The sequence below is a fragment of the Colobus angolensis genome, unplaced genomic scaffold (genome assembly GCF_000951035.1).
Source record: "Colobus angolensis palliatus isolate OR3802 unplaced genomic scaffold, Cang.pa_1.0 Scaffold166, whole genome shotgun sequence".
NCBI classification, from domain to species: Eukaryota; Metazoa; Chordata; class Mammalia; order Primates; family Cercopithecidae; genus Colobus; species Colobus angolensis.
The window spans coordinates 994,570-1,015,390 of NW_012114777.1; the positions used below are offsets into that span (position 1 = coordinate 994,570).

Here is a 20,821-nt window from a genome sequence, read left to right on the forward strand (position 1 = left end):
GACTCCGTCTCAAAAAAAAAAAAAAAAAAAAATTGAAAGGTCTGACTGTTAAACATTTGTTACTATGTTACTTGTACATCAGTCTCAAATGCTTAAAAATAACCGTTTAGCCTCAGTAGAGTAGAATTATCAGTTGATTGGTCTGTGGCCTTTGTAGCAGGGTCAAGGGTGCAAAAATGATCATGTGTATTCCTTAGTTTGGAGAAGAGGTAAACATCATAAACTGTGTAAATCATTTCTGACTTTGTCATTGTCAGCCAGCGTTTATTATGTACCCAGAGCTTGTGGTACATGTACATGTAGGTTTACTGTGTAGGGTGAAGTGTGGTGCTGCCTTTAGAGATTTTTTTAAAAACTTTTTATTGTAGAATATTTTAAAGATATATAGAAGTACAGAAAACAATAGAGTGAATCCTCATACCCATTGCCAGTTTCAAGTTACCAGACCTCAGCAGCCAGTCTTGTTTCCTTCGTCCCCTACACATACGCATTGCCTCTCCTGCAGACTCTTTTGATGCAGTTACTTCATATCATTTGTATATTTCTTGGTGTTTCCAAAAAGTATAGACTCTTTTTAAAGGTATAATTACAATACAATTATCATACACTAAAAGAACAATAATTCCTTAATATCTAGTGAGTTTTTTTAAATCTGCCTATCTCCTGTTTTTAATGATTTCCATGATCCAAATCCAGTAAGGTCCATATCTACTGTTAGCTGGTATATCTCTTTAAGTCTTTTTTGACTCACAGTTATTCTTTTTTTTTTCTTCCTTAAAACGTATTTGTTAAAGAAATGGATGTTTTGTTTTGTCTTTTTTGTGTGTATCTGTCTCTCTGCCCTGTAGTGTTTCCCCCAAGTCTGAGTTCTGCGGCTTGCATCCCTATTGTATTCTTTACATGCTCTGTAAGGTTCAAGTTCTGCTTTTTGCCTCCAAACACATTCTAGTCTCTTAAAAAGGAAAGTTGGAAAGATTGAGTGTGGAAGAAACACATATTGAATTAAGTGCCATAAGCAATCATGGTAACGTTGCTACCAATATAGTAAATATAGCTACTTATCATAGCTATAGTATTATGGTGTAGAATTAGCATTCCCATCATTTTAAAAAGTGCATGAAATACTAACAGATATTTCCTTCTGGAATGTTCTTTAAAACTATGTAATACTTTAAAAAATGGAATTGGGATCTTTGTTTTGTATCTTACTTTTTAAAAACCTAATATTGTATAAAGATTGTTTCCTGCATACTTATATTTGCTTCTGTGTATTCCTCAAAAGCTAGACCACTTGAGAATGAATGACCACAGTTTATTTAGCCTTCCCTAGTTGCTGGCGAGTAGGTAATTTCCAGTCCAGTCTTTAAATAATGCAGTAATGAATGACCTCATGCATAAATCTTTATGGGTATCTCAGGTTATTTCTTAAGTTAAATGCTTAGGTGTAAAATGAGTGGGCAAAAAGATAAGTGCCCAGTTTTCATTGGCTTGGCAATTGCATAGCAAGTTTGACCTCCAGGGAAGACTTCCAGTTGCTGTCGCTGGTAGTACACAGGAGTGCCCGTTTCCTTCACTTTCCCTACCATGGGCCACAGCCACTTAGAGCAACCTTCCCTCTCTCTATACTTGTTGATTTCTTTTGTTTTAATTTATCCTTCGTATTTTCTGTTCTTAGCAGTCACCTACCTGCCGTCATTGCATTTCCCTTTGATACCTGGGGCTGCTTATCTTCCCTGTACCAAAAATCCCAGTTAACCCCAACTTGTTATGGTTTTGCCTGCAAGATTGGCACCGAGTGAGGGTGCATAGTACATGCCTCAATATGAAGTGCTTGATATGTGTAGATTTGTAGTATCTCCTTTGGCTGTTCAGAACCTGTGTTCCTCTGTGTTCCTCCTTTCTAGGTTTTTTTTTTTTTTTCCCTGTGTTTTAGATCATTGATGTTGCCAGATAAGTGAAAGATCACCCTATGTTAATACCATAGGTTCTGTTAAGGTAGGGACAAGAACACATCTGCCAAACTCTGAATTAATTGGAATTTGCAAAGCAGATAATTTAAGGGAATAATTATTCACATTACCCAATAAGTTGCCTTTTTTAAAAAAAAAAAGGATTGAAATTGGCACCTCTTGCCGGGCGCAGTGGCTCAAGCCTGTAATCCTAGCACTTTGGGAGGCTGAGACGGGCGGATCACGAGGTCAGGAGATCGAGACCATCCTGGCTAACACGGTGAAACCCCGTCTCTACTAAAAATACAAAAAAAAACTAGCCGGGCGAGGTGGCGGGCGCCTGTAGTCCCAACTACTCCGGAGGCTGAGGCAGGAGAATGGCGTAAACCCGGGAGGCAGAGCTTGCAGTGAGCTGAGATCCGGCCACTGCACTCCAGCCCAGGCGACAGAGCGAGATTCCATCTCAAAAAAAAAAAAAAAAAAGAAATTGGCACCTCTTTTGGTACCGTTAGTTATTACCTATCTGAGCAATGTCAATTGAGAATCTAAAGTATTAGAACTCCAAAAGTCATCATCTAAGTGCTCTGAAATTACAGTGCATACTAAAAATACCTCACATTTGCATAATGCTTGTAAAGCTGCATCATTGTCTGGAACACCCCACCCCTATGAATTTGAACCCTCAAGTGGCCCTTGCTGACCACAGGCTCGCGTCCTCTGCCACCATATCCTTCCTTGCTCCTGCCGACTTTGTTTCTGCTAGTACAGTTTATGCTACAGTTAAAGAAAGGTAAAAAATCATGTCTAATGTTACACAGGTAAATACATGAGAAAGTACATACTCAGATCTTGGTATCATTCATTCCTTTATGATCAATGCCAGTAAAGTGTTTTAAAGCAAAAGAAAACAAACAAGTCCAGCATTGTGAAAGGTGCCTATAGACAAATTTGGTATACACCTCCTTCGCTCTAGCTCAGGTTTCATGTGCTCTCTGCTGCCACCGCTGGCTCCTGCTAGTGCTCTAGAATGTTCTGCTTCTCCACTGCTCTCTATTTCACCTTCCTGCTCCCAGCCCTGGGAGAATCCTCTCCTCTTGCTTTTTCCAGATGACTCAGGACAGTGACATTACTGGGTGATCCAGAAGCAGCGTGTGTAAAGCAGGCCTGCAATGATGGCATGAGTCCAGGGCCTGTGGTCATTTGGCCCTCCTCAGTCACTCTCCAGCCCTGTCATGGGAACATCCCCCCATTCCCTTTAAATTCCGTAGTGCCGGGCTCTCACGTTCCTCCAGCATGTCAAGCCACATTTCCCATGCCTGCCCTTGCACGTGCCATTTCCTCTGATGGAATGTTCTTACCCCTTTAGTTCACTGAACCAATACCTACTCATCCTTGAAAACTGCTCATGTGTCACCTACTCTATGAAGCAAAATTAATTACTGTCTGTGTCCTCCCCCTGTGCCTTGATGGTGTTTGGTTTAGCATCTGCACACATCCTGTCCTCCTCTATCTCTTCTTGTGCCCTGGGTCCCATCCCCTCTAATTCATTATCCTTTCTTTGCCTTTCCTTGTCCATCTGATCCTTCCTGTCAGCATTTAAATATGACAAATCTCTGCCATATTTTAAAAAATAAAACAGTGACAGCTCACGCTCCTCTCTGTACCTTCCCCTTCAGCTGATAGCATTTCTCCAAAGAGGGATGTGGACTTAGTGCCCCAGGTTCCTCATGCAGCACTCATTCTTCCACACCAGGCTTCCATTCTGGTTCCCCAAAGTGTAATAGTTCTTTTCAAGATTACTAAAAACCTGCATGTCCCACAACCAGGAGGAAGTAGGGTTTAGTCCTTATCTTGGCTCTGCCTCCCTACAACATTCTCTTCCTTTTGCTTCTGTGACCCTAGAGCATCCTGGCTTTCCCTGCTACTCAGTGGCATACCTTCGACCTGTTTGCTGGCTTCCCCACTCTGTCCATTCTCCAGGTAGTCTCTCCTTTCCCCCCTCTCCATGCCCCTTTCCACACCTTGCAGTACCATGGTCTCTGCCATATGCCATCTTCCCCCTAGTCCTTACCCTGCTCTTCAAAACCTTTACTGATGTGCCACTCACTGTGTTTTGTGCCTTACATGCAGTATCATTTATTCCTCACAACAACTCTGTAGGGCTTCATTATCTCACTTTATAGCTGAGGAAACTGAAACTGAAGAAAGATAAGTCATTTACCCAAGGCCATGAGCTAGTCCACTTGACTTGCAGTCACCAGGCAAGATTGCTTTCACACCACTGGCTGAGTAACTTGTCCCACAGCCCTTCCATCTCCAGTTACACTTGCTAAAGCAGCAGCTCTCAGCCTCCAGTAGACTCCAGCCTTGCCTTTCTGCAACCTCCCTTCCCACTGCTTTCCTTAAGACACCATCAGCTCCAGTCACAGGAGGAATAAGCGCTTCTACCCTGGTCTGCGCTTTTCTTCTCTCCTGACTGGGACGCAAACCCCACCTCTCCAGCCTCACCTGTGTAGGTCCACATCTCACCTCCCCCCAATCTGGGTTCAGTTGGCTCTTTCTTCCCAAATTCCCATCTCCAAAGCTTGGAAAGATCTTTTCTTTCTGTGAATTTCCACTCTACCTAATCTATACTTACCTTGTGGCATCTTCTACCTTCTGTTTTGTATTATCAATAATTATAAATTATGAGTATCCTTTTGGGATACCTCCCCTACTAGACCGCAAGCTCCTTGATGGTAGAACTGGTGACTGATTAATCTTTGTGTTCACCATGATACCTTGATAGCTAAATTAAATGATAAGGATTTATTTATCTGTAAGTTTGTTTTTTTAGCCCTTTCCCAGAGCTCTGTGCAGATAGGGGGACTATACTGGTCTGTTGGGGAAGACGAACTTTCTGGACATGACCACAAGATGGCAACAGTGACTGCAGCGTCCTGGTGTCTGTAGAGGGTGGGCCAAGTCAGGAAAGAGAACAATGTCTTCTTGATTGCAGGAGACTCAAGGGAAATCCAAGAGAATTTTCAAATTTAAAGCATTCTGTCAATTCCCAGTTATTCACAGAGGTGAGCAAATAGATTGGACAACTGTTTTCTTCCGTGGGTTCATTTGGCCAACAGCATGGAAAGCTCTTCCTGCCCTTCCTCCCATCTTCCTTTTATTCATTCAGCACATACTTGAGTGTCGCCTGTGTGCATCCACTGTTCTAGGTACTAGACATACAGAAATGGGCAGTAAAAGGCATGATCCTGTTCTGATGGAACTTACATTTTGTGGCCTTCACTGGGACCCAGTGGAAGATATTGGAGATAGAACCAAGAGTTTCCTTACTGTTTTTTGTTACTTCTGGAGTCATCTTTTCCCCTTTCCCCCAGCATGGATTGATCCATAGTTTTATATTATCCACACACGTTTCATTTCAATAAGCAAAGGGACCACTGGTCAGCGAATCACAGTGACTAATTTTGTTTTAGCCATGATTATTGGTGACCTTCTCCCCTCTTCCCAGTTACCCAGTTAATCAAGAATCGACTGTGTTCTTCTTACAGTTAAAGATATGGAAGTTAAAGAAAGGTAAAAAATCATGTCTAATGTTATACAGCTAAATACATGAGAAAGTACATACTCAGGTCTTGGTATCATTCATTCCTTTATGATCAATGCCAGTAAAGTGTTTTACAGCAAAAGAAAGCAAACAAGTCCAGCGTTGTGAAAGGTGCCTATAGACAAATTTGGCATACACCGTGTCAGTGCTAATGGTGAGTGATAAGGTTGACCTAATGTAAGTTTACTTAAAGTTGCGTCTAGTGTTTAGAAACATTTCTTCTTCAAGGGGTAAACAAGAGTGTAAAAAGAATACACATGTAATAATTTAGAAGCATCAACTACCACACATTGCTTGTTTTAAGACCAAGAAGTTACTATCTGTTAGAGTAGCCTCCTTTGTGGTATGAATCTTAGTTGAGTATTCATTTTTTTTTTCCAGTATCAGTTCCCTGTCCCCTCCCTCCATCTTCCCCGCATACCGAATGACTCTGAAACATGGGATTCAGTTCCACACAACCTCTTACCAAACCTTCCCTTCATTTCAGGAGGACGAGAGAAGGGGATTAATTTGAAAGGCTATGTGAAAGAGGCATCCTGTGTTGTAGAACTCACAGTATGGAATCTTGGCTCCTATGTACTTCAGTCGAGTAGATTTTTTATGACATGTAGCTATTTTCTCTGATTTTTAGCAATTATAATATTTTCATACGTGCATTATCATCTGTTACCAACCAAAGTTAAGCCATAAACAGGGGTCAGTCCATTGCTGAATAGTCAGTAATTACGTATTACCCAAGTTACCTTTCAATTGAACGTGCAGAATGACTGCTGGCTTCCCGTGGATCAGTTTTATTTTAGCTGTGATTTGGGTTTATGTATGACCATGGCCACCATAAAATTTAAGGTACACCCTGCCTATGCCACCGAGATGAGTCAAGATCAGATGTATACTACTTCACCAAATAACACTTTTAATACGAATCTCATTTATATATGAGTCTTCTTCTCAGGAAGTATTCCCATTGTTTGTCCTTCAAAGATTCCATTGACTGTGATTCTGTGTAAGAGCCTGTGCCCAAAAAAACAAAAATAAAACAAACCTTATTTTTTAAATCCACATCAGGCCAGGGCAGCACTTACCTCTGAGTAACACTCTGAATATAATAACTTTGCATTTTGAGCCCTCAGAACTATGCTAGAGACTTTGTGTACCCCACTTTAATTCACACACTACTGCAAGGTAAGTATTTTTTCACATCCTACAGAGGAAAATGCTGAAGAGAGAGTAAATACATCATTGAAAGTAGTTACACAGATAGTGAAGGTCAGACAGGATTCAAGTGTAGTTCTGATTCTTGCCTTTGCCTCTCTGCTATTCCCCTGCACTGCTTTAGGCTCTGAATCAGGGCAAGGATTCATGTTTTGGGGCCCTCTCCAAGTCAGAGTTTTAAAGTAGCATTGCAAAGGTGATTTCCAGAACTATACTGCCTGAGATGATTGAAAGATCTTCTCTCTGTAACACATCTCTGTATCGCAGTAGGGAAGGAGACCAGGGGAATGGGGAAAAACTGAGGAGTGTGTCGTCATGCAGTGTAGGGGCCACCCCAGATCCTGGTGCTGAAGCTTCAAGAAAGAGGAGCCTGGGACTTTGCATTGATGGGTTTGAACCCCATTTTGTTAACTGTCAGCAAACGCTGCAAAGCCTTAAGTGAGTTTATAATTTAAGAAGGTCAGGCCAGGCACAGTGGCTTATGCCTGTAATCCCAATACTTTGGGAGGCTGAGGCCGATGGCTTACCTGAGGTCAGGAGTTCGAGACCAGCCTGATGAATATAGAGAAACCCCATCTCTACTAAAAATACAAAAATTAACCAGGCGTGGTAGTGCATGCCTGTAATCCCAGCTACTCAGGAGGCTGAGGCAGGAGAATCGCTTGAATCTGGGAGGCGAAGGTTGCAGTGAGCTCAGATGGCACCATTGCACTCCAGGCTGGGCAACAAGAGCGATACTCAGTCTCAAAAATAATGTAATAATAGTAATTTAGGAAGTTCACTTTTTTTTTTTTTTTTAATGCTAACCAGCTGGGTGCAGTGGCTCACAGCTATAATCCTAACTTTAGGAGGCCAAGGCTGGTAGATCGCTTGACGTCAGGAGTTCAAGACCAGCCTGGGCAACATGGCACAACCCCATCGCTACCAAAAATACAAAAAATTAGCTGGGCGTGGTGACATGCACCTGTGGTCCTACCTACTCAGGAGGCTGAGGTAGGAGGATCACTTGAGCCCAGGGGGTGGAGGTTGCAGTGAGCCAAGATTGCACCACTGCACTCCAGCCTGGATGACAGAGTGAGATCCCATCTCAAAAATAAAAATAAAAATAAATAAAATAACCTAATTAGAAACTGAAAGGAGAATGGCCACTTAATTGTTTCGGAGAGCAACAAAGGCACATAAAGATTGGTTGCTTTCTGAAGAATCTAAAAATGGCATTGGGTATAGGAGTTGGGGAAGCAAGTTGTATAGGCATCTACACTTAAGATAATTTGTAAATTATACAAATAATTTTTAAAGTTTAAGCCCCTGGTGACATGACACATACATGGCTCCTTCACCCTTCTTGTCTCCTGCAGAGCTCCAGTCTGCCTCTCTTGCTCTTAGCCCCAAAAACAGTGAATCTCCTGAACTTACCTAGACCCACAGTACAGTTTGTGACTCCCTCTACCTGGAGTACCTGCCCATGCCTGGCTGATACTTGTTCTTTTGTTATCTTGGCTTCTGTATTACTTCATCTGTTTTATTGAGTTAATCAAAGGCAGGCCTATCAATTAGCATGGCACTTATTTCTTTTAAAGCAACTGCTAATGAACATTTTTTTAAAAGTCTATGCAGAGGCTGAATTGAAACACTTCAGTGGGTACTTCCTTTGGTATTTGATAAGTGGAATGTATCCCAGAACTATTTATCATTGCTGGGTCTCAGTTCCAGTTAGATGTATTCTTGGAGCCTTTAAATCATGTAGTGTGATACGCCAGCCCATAACGCAACAGGTGAACTGAACTGGCTTCCTCCAAGTTTGACAGCTGAGAATGTGGCTCTAAAACCTGCCTAGATATATATCCTTTTCTAGTAAGAACTGAATGCAACTCACATTTAAGCCAATATTCCTTTCCTCTTTTTTTCCTCCCTCTGAATGTGAAGGAGAGATTTTAGTCATTTTGAGTCATTGCCCTTAAAGAATTTTAGTTTATCAGTTTGCAGAAAGTTTTATTTTCATTACTTCTGTAAATTTATATGATAATGAGTTTCTCATCCTCATTTTGTTTTTTATAATATGAAAACTCTGCCATTTTGTTGTTTTTTAACAGTTTGGGGGGGTATAATTGATATTGTACAGAATGCCCATATGTAAAATGTGCTTGCAGTTTTCACATATATATGCATACATCCCTGAAACCATCACCATTATCAACATGGTGAGCATATCCGTCATTCCTAAAAGTTTGCTCGTGCCCTTTTGTGATGGATCCCTCCCTATCCTACCTCCTGTCCCCAGACAACCACTGATCTGCTTCCTGTCCCTATGGATAAGCTTGCATTTCCTAGACATTTGTATAGATGGAATCGTGCAGTATGTACTCTTTGTTTTGCCCAACTTCTTTCAGTCAGCCTACTTATTTTGAGGTTCATCCATGTTACTGTATGTATCAATAGCTTATTCCTTTTTGCTGCTGATTAGTAGCCCATTATAGGAATATACTACAACTTGTTTTTTTGTTTTGTTTTGTTTTGGGGTTTTTTTGTTTTTGTTTGTTTGTTTTTTGAGACAGAATCTCACTCTGCCACCCAGACTGGAGTACAATGGCATGATCTCGGCTCACTGCAACCTCCGACTCCCGGGTTCAAGCCTCCCGGGTTCAAGCAATTCTCGTGCCTTAGCCTCCCGAGTAGCTGGGATTACAGGTACATGCCACTATACCCAGCTAATTTTTGTATTTTCAGTAGAGGTGGGGTTTCACCATGTTGCCCAGGCTGGTCTCGAACTCCTGACCTCAAGTGATCCACTCACCTTGGCCTCCCAGAGTGCTGGGATTACAGACGTGAGCCACCGTGCCCGGCTAAAACTTGATTTTATCCATTCACATAAGGATAGACCTTAGGGTTGCATCTAGTTTTGACTATTATAAACAAAGCTACTATGAATATTCATGAAGAAGGCTTTGTGAAGGCTTATGTTTTCAGATCTCTTGGTAAATAGCTAGATGTGAAATGACTGTGTCATATGGTAGACACGTGTTCAATTTTTAAAAAAATTGCCAAACTATTTTTTAAAACAACTGTACCATTTTTACCTTCCTGTCCATGGTAGATAGGAATTCTATTTGTTTCACGTTCTCAGCAGCACTTGATACTGTCCAGTGTTTTTAATTTTGGTCATTCTAATGGGTAGATAGCATTATCTCACTGTGGTATTAATTTGCATTTCCCTAATGATCTATGAATCTTTTCTTATGCTCCTTTACCATTCATATATTTTCATTGGTGAAATATCTGATCAGATCTTTTGCTCATTTGTTAATTGAGTTTTTTTATTGTTGAGTTTTGGAAGTTCTTTATATATTCCGGATACAAGTAATTTATGAAGTAAATGCTTTGCAGAGATGTTGTTCTAATCTTCTAGTGGCTTGTCCTTTTTATTCTCTTAACATTGTCTTTTGAGGGGAAGTTTTAAATTTTGATGAAATCTGATTTATCAGTGTGTTTATTTTATGGGTTGTGCTTTTGGTGTTGCGACCAAGGACTTTTTGACTAAATGAATGCCACAGAAATTTTTCTGTTTTCTTCCAGAAGTTTTATAGTTTTAGGCTTTACATTTAGGTTCATGATCCATTTAGAGTTAATTTTTCTATACGGTGTGAGATGTGATTCCAAGTTCATTTTCTTGATGTGTAGATATCAAACTTTTCCAGCAACATTTGTTTAAAATATATATTTTTGGTGAAATAATTTTTGCTGATTATAAAGGCGTGTAAAGATTGTAAAGACATTGTAAAGATTATAAAGACATTTGTATAATGTAGAAAAGTGTAAAGCTTATGTCTTCCTAATCTTCTGTTTGTAATTTACCTAGGTACATTTAACAGTATTGGGAGAGGGAGAGCTAGTTTTAAGTGCATAGTTTTAAAAAATTGGTATCATAGTGTATATACTTACTGTGTGTCCTACTTTTTACAATTTTAACATTATAACTTTCCCTACGTAACTTAGTATTCTTTAACTGCTCTTTCCCATGGGATTTAATATTCTGTAACTGCATGGTTTTTAATGGCTGCGTAGCTGTTCTATCACATGCATATCACACTTCACCCCTTTTATTTGACGTTATCAATTTTTAATCTTAAAATACACTTTGAGCATCTTTAAACTTAAAATATTTTTATTTTTGCTTAAATTTTTGTAAATGAATTATCAGGTCAACATATATTAACTTTTAAATGGCTTTGATTACATAGTTGCACAATATATTCCAGAAAGATTTCAACAATTTACACTCCCATCAGCAATAACTAAGCAATTTAATCCTTTATTGCAAGTTTTGTTTGTTTGTTTTTGTAAAAACCTCAAGGATACCCTGGACACTCCTCTGCTTCTCTCAAAGGCAAATATTTTCTGCTAGCCAAGTGCCATTCTCCTTTCTCATTCTTCCCAGACATAGGACCCTTCTACTCAGCACTGGCCAAGGTGAGCAAACTCCATGCATTTCTTGCCTTTGCTACCAAAAAAATTAGCAGGATGAACATACCTCCCTCCTAAGTCTAGTTTGATAAAGAAGCCCCTTTTCTTATCCAGGGCAAAATCTTCTCCCTCTTCTCTAGATCCCATTCTACCCTGATTCTTCCAAGAATGCCCTACTTTCTTCCCTGTGTCTTTATCCCTAGCATGGAAGCATTCTCTTGTCTCTCCCTCTGGGATCTTGAGTTCCCCCTTAGCTACCCCCTATTTTGTTTTTCTCTTTAGATGCAAAACTCCTAGAAAGAAAACATCCTCTTGTTGGATGTCATTTCCTTGTCACCCAATGAGCTATCCTTACTTACACATTCTCATTCTCCCTCCCCCTATTCTCTCACTCCTTCCCACCCCGCTTCTCTTGCTGTAGTTTGGCATCCTCATGCCTAAGTGGTGAACCTATGGGCTGGTTCTGTAGCTCTTAGCATTTTTATCTTTTTGTGGTTTCTGCCACACTTTCCTTCCTTCTCCTTAAAGTTCTATCTCTGCTCTTTCTCCCCTTAAATTACCTGATTTTGCCTTATAGAGGTGATCTTTAGGCTCCATCAGCAGTTAACAAGTAATTTGGCTTGGGTCTGTCTCTGTAAGAGTTGGCTGTACAACTATCATTGTCTTTCTTCCTCATATCTCTTTTTGTTAATACTATTGGGCACATAAGTAGACTTTCTTCTAGTAAATCTTATTTTTGCTGGTTTTCATGTCTGCTTTGGATAACTGCAACACATATCTTCTGTGTCTCATTCAAACAAGCACTTCCTTTCCTCCTTCTCCCGTCCTACCTCCCCAAAGCATTTGCTTTTCTCAGTGCTTTTGATCCATTTGCTGTTTTATAGTTGCCAAGCATCTCATAATGAGTACATGGGCACTTGTCTCATCTGAATCTGTACAGCATGTATAAACTATGCTGCATGGTAGCCAGAAGCTCATCTTAGAATCTAATAATCTATGGTTCTAATCTCTGACTTCTTTTTTGCAGTCATGCCCACCCCTACAGCCACACACACACTTTTTTCCTTTGTCTTTCTTAATTGTACATTTTTTAAGGCAAAAATCACCAAATATCCATAGTACTGTTTTCCTTTTCTGATCTTCTGTGGTACTTTTTTATACCATATAATATTGTTTTTAAATGTTGATTTGTCACTCTGATACCACCTTATGGCAGATTTTATTTAACATTTATTTATCTTAACTTGACAAAAGGTATATATTCTTTTTTTACATACATACTTTAAGTTCTGGGATACATGTGCAGAGCGTGCAGGTTTGTTACAATAGGTATACGCATGCCATGGTTGTTTGCTGCACCTATCAACCCCTCATCTACATTAGGTATTTCTCCTAATGCTGTCCCTCCACTAGCCCTCCACCCCCCGCCCCGACAGGCCCTAGTGTGTGATGTTCCCCTCCCTGTGTCTGTGTGTTCTCATTGTTCAGCTCCCACTTATGAGTGAGAACATGTGGTATTTTGTTTTCTGTTCTTGTGGTAGTTTGCTGAGAATGATGGTTTCCAGCTTCATCCATGTCTCTGCAAAGGACATGAACTCATCCTTTTTTATGGCAGCATAGTATTCCATGGTGTATATGTGCCACATTTTCTTTATCTAGTCTATCATGACTGCGTAGTATTCCATGGTGTATATGTGCCACATTTTCTTTATCCAGTCTATCACTGATGGGCATTTGGGTTGGTTCCAAGTCTTTGCTATTGTGAACAATACCTCAATAAACATAATGTGTGCATGTGCCTTTATAGTAGCATGATTTATAATCCTTTGGGTATATATACCCAGTAATGGGATTGCTGGGTCAAATGGTATTTCTGGTTCTAGATCCTTGAGAAATCGCCACACTGTCTTCCACAATGGTTGAACTAATGTACACTCCCACCAACAGTGTAAAAGCATTCCTATTTCACCATCTCCTCTCCAGCATCTGCTGTTTTCCTGATTTTTTGATGATTGCCATTCTAACTGGTGTGAGATGGTATCTCATTGTGGTTTTGATTTGCATTTCTCTAATGACCAGTGATGATGAGCTTTTTGTCATATGTTTGTTGGCCACATAAATGTCTTCTTTTGAGAAGTGACTGTTCATATCCTTCGCCCACTTTTTGATTGGGTTTTTTTTTCTTGTAAGTTTGTTTAAGTTCCTTGTAGTTCTGAATATTAGCCCTTTGTCAGATGGATAGATTGCAAAAACTTTCTCCTGTTCTATAGGTTACCTGTTCAGTCTTTGACAACCTGACAAAAACAAGCAATGGGGAAAGGATTCCCTATTTAATAAATGGTGTTGGGAAAACTGGCTAGCCATATGCAGAAAACTGAAACTGGACCCTTCCTTACACCTTATGCAAAAATTAACTCAAGACGGATTTAAGACTTAAACGTAAGACCTAAAACCATAAAAACCCTAGAAGAAAACCTAGGCAATACCATTCAGGACACAGGCATGGGCAAAGACTTCATGACTAAAACACCAAAAGCAATGGCAACAAAAGCTGTAATTGACAGATGGGATCTAATTAAACTAAAGAGCTTCTGCACAACGAAAGGTATATATTCTCCAGCCACAACTAACTTGTCTGCTCCTACAGAACAGGAATCATGTCTGTCTGTACCCATAGTAATTCAGATTGGTACCATACATAATAGGTGTTGGTAATGTTTATTCCATCAGTGTCAGATATTCGTCTTAGTAGAGTGGTAACCATGTATAATTGAGCTTTGACCCTCTGGTGTAGGGAAATGAAGCAGGTGATTTTCTGCATAGAACTTGTGGCTTCCTTTTCTCTCCTAGTTAATATCCCTAGAGATTGGTCTTCATAACCTGCACCAACAGACGGATGCTGAAGATAACCTAAAACATTGAATACTTCAGAATACATTTTGCGTTTTCTTTGTATGTCGTTGAGGATGGACATGACCTGGGAATTTAATTGAAAACAAGCAATAATCACATCATAAAGACTAATTCAAGAGCTCAGAAATTGTCCCTGGCTCCTTATTCTGCCTCTGCCTGAGGGCGCTCAGTGGCTTGCACCCTTCTCTGTGGACAGCTGGCCTGGTCTCAGACTGAGGAAAGCACTCATAGGGCAAGATTTCTCCCATAGCGATTGTTAAGGACAAGATAGACACCACAAAAGGTTTTTCTGAAAACTGTGTTGCAGAGAAGATAATGGGTGTATTTAGAACATAAATAAAGAAAATAAGCAGCAGTTTTGAGAAATGACAGTAAACTTGAAATAATTTATCAAAATAAAAATGTGAGTAATCTAGATAACTGTGATTCAGGGGAAAATATATAAATCTAGGGATATTAATTTGTGTACTTTTCATTTTTCCATGTACTATATGTTTTTAACAGGATTTAAGATACATTTTTCAATAAAGTGCAAAGAATGTGAATAAATGATAATGAATTAAAAGCAGTTTAGTACATATGCCATTAACCAGATTGGCCTGACTTTTGGAATTTAAAACTAACTCTTCTTTTCTTTTTAGGTTGCCTCTTGGTGCTGCCTTGGCCGTATTTGGCACCCAGAATGCTTCATTCTGTGACGGTCTATTAATAAGGTTGCCTTGCTAGAGTTTGGAGCAGGGCCTCAGGTAGGTGGCTTTTATCATTATATGGCATGACTTTCAAAGTGATTAATTATTCCACTTCCTAAATACTATAAGATATAATATTAAAAGCTTTGAAAAGCATGCCACATAATAAGCATGCCACTTACGATCTTAGGGTCTATCAGTATGTACTGTGATCGGGACTTTAGTAATAATTATGGTTGAATGGGAGGCTTGAAATACTAGCAAGGAATAATCTTCCTCACTCTTTCCACAAAACACATAGCTGCTGTAAAAACTTAATTTGTTCCTGTTCCCCAGATAGCCCACAGATGTACTTTTAAGCTCTCCTTTCTCTAAATCTTGCTCAGTGATACACTATCCCATGTTGCCCTTATATCCTTTTTTTTTTTTTTCTTTCTTCTTTTTGTCCTGGGAAGGATCCTGTTACCTATGGGCAGGTGGAGAGGGGGATTAGACTTGCTCACAGGGATGGGGCAGATGCTAGAATAAGGAACCCAATGCAACAAGAGCAATTTGCCAGCATTGTTGGGAAGAGGACACACACAAGCATCTAGATTTCCTAACCTGTGGGCGCAGCTCAGTGTCACAGAATCAAGGTGTAGCAATATTTGGAAATCCAGGCATACATGGATATGGTACCAGGTAAGTCTGTCAGTACGACCTTCAAGATAGGGTAGAGGGTGAGAGGCCAGGACCCCCAGCCCTAGGATGGGGAGACTGGAAAAAAAGCTAATGGTGACTGTGCCAGGTACCAGGGGATGGGCTCCTAAACTCTTCACTGATGGCAGATGGGGAAAGGAGGCCTTGGACAGGGTTTCACAAGATACATGAACAGAGCTTGACAATCAAAGGTACACGAATTAATCTGGCTAAAATTTTCTATAAGAACAACATTCTATGGGTTTAAGCATCAACGCCATTAGCATTAAAATTTTAGCTATCTGTATACTATAAATATTTTAGCTATCTGTATACTATAAAAATCTTTCATGTTAGGGATTATGGATTTTTTTGCTTTTTCTTCTTTACTATAGTTTTTAAACTTGTTTTTAATGAAGTTGTTTTTTAGTAGCTAGAAAAAGGAAAAATGATTAGTTTTACTTAGCCAAACCACATTTATGCAGGTTTTCTCCTTTTTTATTCTCCTGTATCTGTAATCAGTTGAAAATTTTCTCTGATATTTTAAACATGATCCTTACATTTTATTTTCACATGAAGGATGTCCTTTTTAAAAGATTTTAAATTTTACTTTGTTCCTTTTTCCTTCCCATAGAACTTCACTCGCTATTTCTAAATGATAAATCATGACCAATACAGGTTCCATGTGCTTAAGGAGCTATGGAACAGGACATTTAAAGCAGAAGTGTTCTAAACATCCAGGCTGGCTGAGTGCTACCCAGGTTTGTATCCATGCTTGGCGGGCTCTGGGTAGCACGAGCCTGAGACTCCCTGGCTTTTGAGGTCTGCCAAAGCAGGTGACACCTCTCCTGGGGACACAGAAGCAGTACAGACTCCCAGGTGGCGGTGGTGCTTTCCCTAAGTTCCTACCTCTCTGCCAAAACAAACTAACCATGTATTTCTTTGGGGCTTGTCTTCTGAGCTTGCTTTATAACCAATTTGAAATTTCAGGAGACCTGAAACATATTTACCTGCTAGGTTTGATTCCTGAAATTCCCTTAAAGGGACCACAGTTCTATTCAGCAAATGTCTGCTACATGCTAGGGTGCTGACCAGGTGCTAGGGATATGAAGATGAGTAATAGCATCCCTGCTGATGAATTTACTGTCACTGGGGGAAAGACATATCAGGTCATTTCAAGAAGAGCTTTCCAGTCCATATTAAGGGTAAAAGGTTCAGAGAGGTAAGGTTTTCAAGGTCATTCTTGATCAAATAGAATTAGTCAAGGAATATAGATAACAAATCTCTTCTGATTGTTCCAGCCAAGAGAGTACATGGCGTCCTCTAGAGGGAGGCAGAGGAGAGAGCAGCTACCCTTGACAAGACGGTTTTGCCTAGAACTGATCCTGTTTAACCTTAACTATGTGGGAATAAATAGAAATGGTTGTTTCTAGAAGTGATTTTATCCTGGACATCCACATGGGCATAACTTAGGGAGGATAGATGGATGGTATGTGCAGACCTGAACCAGGCCACAAATTCTGTTTTCATTACATTTTTTAGTGCTACTCAAGCATTAGCACATATACAACATTTATGCCATAGCACAAGCCCGTCTTTAAAGTACACTTTACTTTGAGATGGCTTAAAACTAATTCTCTGCTTGAGCTTTTATAGCTAAGTAAAACTTAAATTTATAGCTAAGTAAAACTTTCTTTCCTTAGCACTTTTATAAAGTGTCTGATGTCTGCCTTTTTGTTTGAATTTATAGACAGATTCAGTATGAGTGCTTGACAGTTCAGACATGAAATTTGGATTATTCTGTATTTGCGATTTTAAGAGCATTAGGCAATTAACTATACATGAATGGAGGCATGTTCTCCAGACATTTAGGGTCCTTCATTGTGAACATTTTTATAGTTGGTGTCAAACCTTTTTGTTGTACCCCCAGAAACTTAAGCAGTTACTGGTAATAAGATCAATAACTTACCACAATTTCGGATACATGCAGTTTTCAGATTGAACTGACCTGTGGGCTACCTACTTTGTAATCGGACCCAGATCACCAATATTTTGGGACTGTTTTATAGAAAAAAAAAAAAGCACAAGAAATTATCTGAAAATAGAGTACTGATTAAGTAATCTTACTTTGCATTCAGATATAATTGCCCTTCTTTGCTCTCTGAAGCATCATTGCTTCCCTTTTGCACAATTTCTTTTTCATTTCCTCTTTGAAAATACTAATGGCCCTGTGTGAAGAAAATGAAAATATCTCAGTGTTGTACCACCCATTGTATTTTTAAGTCTTTTTATTTTGATAAAAATACACAATCATAGGGAACCCCCCACCCACACCCCCCACCCCACATAGCAGTTAAAATGAAGTGGATCATTTAGATCCATTTAGTTATGGATCATTAGAAGGGAGCTTTCGGTTGGGTGTGGTGGCTCATGCCTGTAATCCCAGCACTTTGGGAGGCCAAGGCGGGTAGATCACTTGATGCCAGCAGTTGGAGACCAGTCTAACATAGCAAAACCCCCATCTCTACTAAAGATACAAAAAATTAGCTAGTATGATGGTACATGCCTGTAATCCCAGCTGCTGCAGAGGCTGAGGCACGAGAATCGCTTACACCTGGGAGTTGGAGGTTTCAGTGAGCCAAGACTGCACCGCTGCACTCCAGCCTGGGTGACAGAGTGAGACCCTGTCTCAAAAAAAAAAAAAGGAGTTTTCAAAAGAGAAAAACACTTTTTAACTTAACATGGCATTTTTGCTCTATAAAATAAATAACCAAGGAAAATATGTCTGAATTGGGGGATATTTACTTGATACTCCTTCTTCATTGGGTTATCTATTCATTCTCTCTGGGTACTCTAGAAAATGAGTGGCCTGAAAAGGAACATCCTACTTGTAGAGATAAGAGAACTGACATTGGGGTTTCCTGATTCCACTTTGGAATTCATTGACTTTTTCCTGTTGGTTCTTACACAAAAAGTTATGCCATTTTTCCCCTCACTTCTCAAATAGTTGTATGCTAAATATAAGACATTCCTAAACATTAGTAAGGCTAATTTTTATGGTAAATTTCAAAAAGATGAACTATATTTTAATGAATTGCTCAAAATGAGTTAAAAATATAAAACAATAATTCAAAAAGGGCATCCTTATTTTTGATTAACTTTAGTTAACTATGACATCTAATTTAGGAAAGTAAATACTGAGTTTTCCACATTCCAGTTATAAAATGCATTTTTGAGGACCTGCTGTAACTCAGGCGAGTTAGGTACCTGTCTTGGCTATGTCTCCTGCTTCTCAGTAGTTGCTCCAGCTCCTTTCTGTTCCCCTCTGTAGGGACCAGCAGCCCCAACTGAGGGTCTCGTTGTCCTTCCTGCCCCATACCAAGGACTAATGCAGGCATCAGGCATGTTTTCACTTTGGAAATTTTTATTAGGAATGGGAGCCAAATTGATGTTATCTACTGGTATTAGTTGATTTCTTGGTATTAAGGTTAGAGAATGCTTGTTTTCTGAGGCAAAATAAGTATTTTTAGATAACCTTTTATTACAATTGCTATTGTTTTAATCTAAGACTTTTCAAATAGCTGCTTAGTTTCAAAAAAAATACTGTTCTATTAGCTTATTCAATTTGTTGGACCAAATTTTGTTCATACTACATTATCTTTGACTTGAATATAGATATATACAGTTGTCCCTTGATATTCATGAGGGATTTAGTTTCAGGACTTCCCTGGGATACCAGAATTCACAGATGCTCAAGTCCCTGAAATAAAATGGCATAGTATTTGCATATAACTTATGCACATCCTCTCATGAACTCTTCACATCATCTCTAAATTACTTATAATACTTAACGCAATATAAATACTATGTAAATAGTTGTTATACTGTACTGTGTAAGGAATAATGACCAAAAAAGTCTGTACATGTTCAATACAAATGCAGTTTTTAAAAAATGTTTTCAATCCATGGTTGGCTGAGTCCATGGATGCAAAACCCACAAATACAGAGGGCCAACTGTACATTCTGTCTCATGTCTATTACGATGACTAAGCAAGCCTGTAGGTCATTGTGGTGCTGGTAAGCATTTGGCCCTGCTTTAATTTTTTTTCATTCATTCAACAGTTATTTTAACTGCCTTTTATGGGAAACAACAGTGAATAAAACTGGCACAACCTCTCTGCCCCTGTACTGTCTGCAGTTGATTTTTCATTCTTAGGTTTTTATAAGATAGTTTTCTTTCTGTTATTTTTCACTGATAAGTGATTTTACAGACCTATGGAAAGTGAATGCTATAAAAATTTACGAATTATACAGAAACACCAAAGTTGTTTCTTAAAAATGTTCTAAGTATACTGTTGCTCTTACTTTAAAACTGACTGCCTTCAGTTGTTATCTTAGTAATAGATTTCACATTATTCAAAACTCTCTTGTGTTTCATACATGTAAATTACAATATTAAAAACTGGTAAGTTTCCTTTTGCAACCTACTTTACTTACTCTATATGAAAAACCTCTTTTAAGGAAATTTTTTGAATTCTTCTGAATTACTTACTAAAGGCATCTTATAAGCATAAAGGAGAATAAAGCTTTGATGCTTGATGGTATTTGCCCTTAATTAGCAAAATCTATGTTTGACTTTTAAATATGAAATAATTATTGATGCAGGTAAGTGAAAAAATTCACAGCTCTTAGCAAAATGATTATCAGAACTATGGAATTTAAAATATAGATGCAGTTTTAATACAGGCCTATTCTTTTGCTGGCATCTCATAGGAACTGATTTTAGTAGACCCTCTGCTGTATGACTCATTTTTGCTTGTTAGTTTTCTATATGAGTCACTGTTTTAGAATAATGTAAAACATCAGAAGATAAACCTGGGTGTGTGTGCACAAACACTCCGTACTCTATTGTTTCTGTATGCAAAGTTGCCCTAGAAAAAAATGCTGCTTCTGGTACCAACAAAAACTAGAAGGGTACTCTGAACTGCTGTTCATCACAGAGTGATTTGAAATGGGTGTATGTATTTTCTACTTTGATTCACAGTTCGTCAGACCAAGGCAAAGAAGAATTTTCATCACTTGAAAAGCACAGTAACCAATCTATCTAACTTTTCAGTTAGGATTACATAAATACAAACTGTTCAATTTTTATTATATCAATCCAAAGAATAATTTCTAACCAGTCCTGCTTTCTTTTTTGGAGGGAAATATTTAGCAGAACTTTGAAAGTATCTGGCAACTCATAAGAACTCAAAATAGGTTCAGTTAGGGAAATTAAGAAATTCGAGATTATATTTTGGGATAAAATAAAG

At 39.0% G+C, this 20,821-nt stretch overlaps 1 protein-coding gene across 4 annotated transcripts in view; it reads left to right on the forward strand.

Moving 5' to 3' along the window:
* Positions 1 to 20,821, forward strand: part of PLAG1 (pleiomorphic adenoma gene 1) — a 50,920-nt gene that overhangs the window by 17,618 nt on the left and 12,481 nt on the right. For 2 of the 4 annotated variants that reach the window (XM_011937567.1, XM_011937564.1), the window contains exon 2: positions 14,784 to 14,888. The exons of the other annotated variants lie outside the window; for them this stretch is intronic. The gene's annotated coding sequence lies outside the window, so the exon portion shown is untranslated. The remainder of the gene's footprint in view (positions 1 to 14,783; positions 14,889 to 20,821) is intronic. 4 annotated transcript variants of the gene reach the window in all.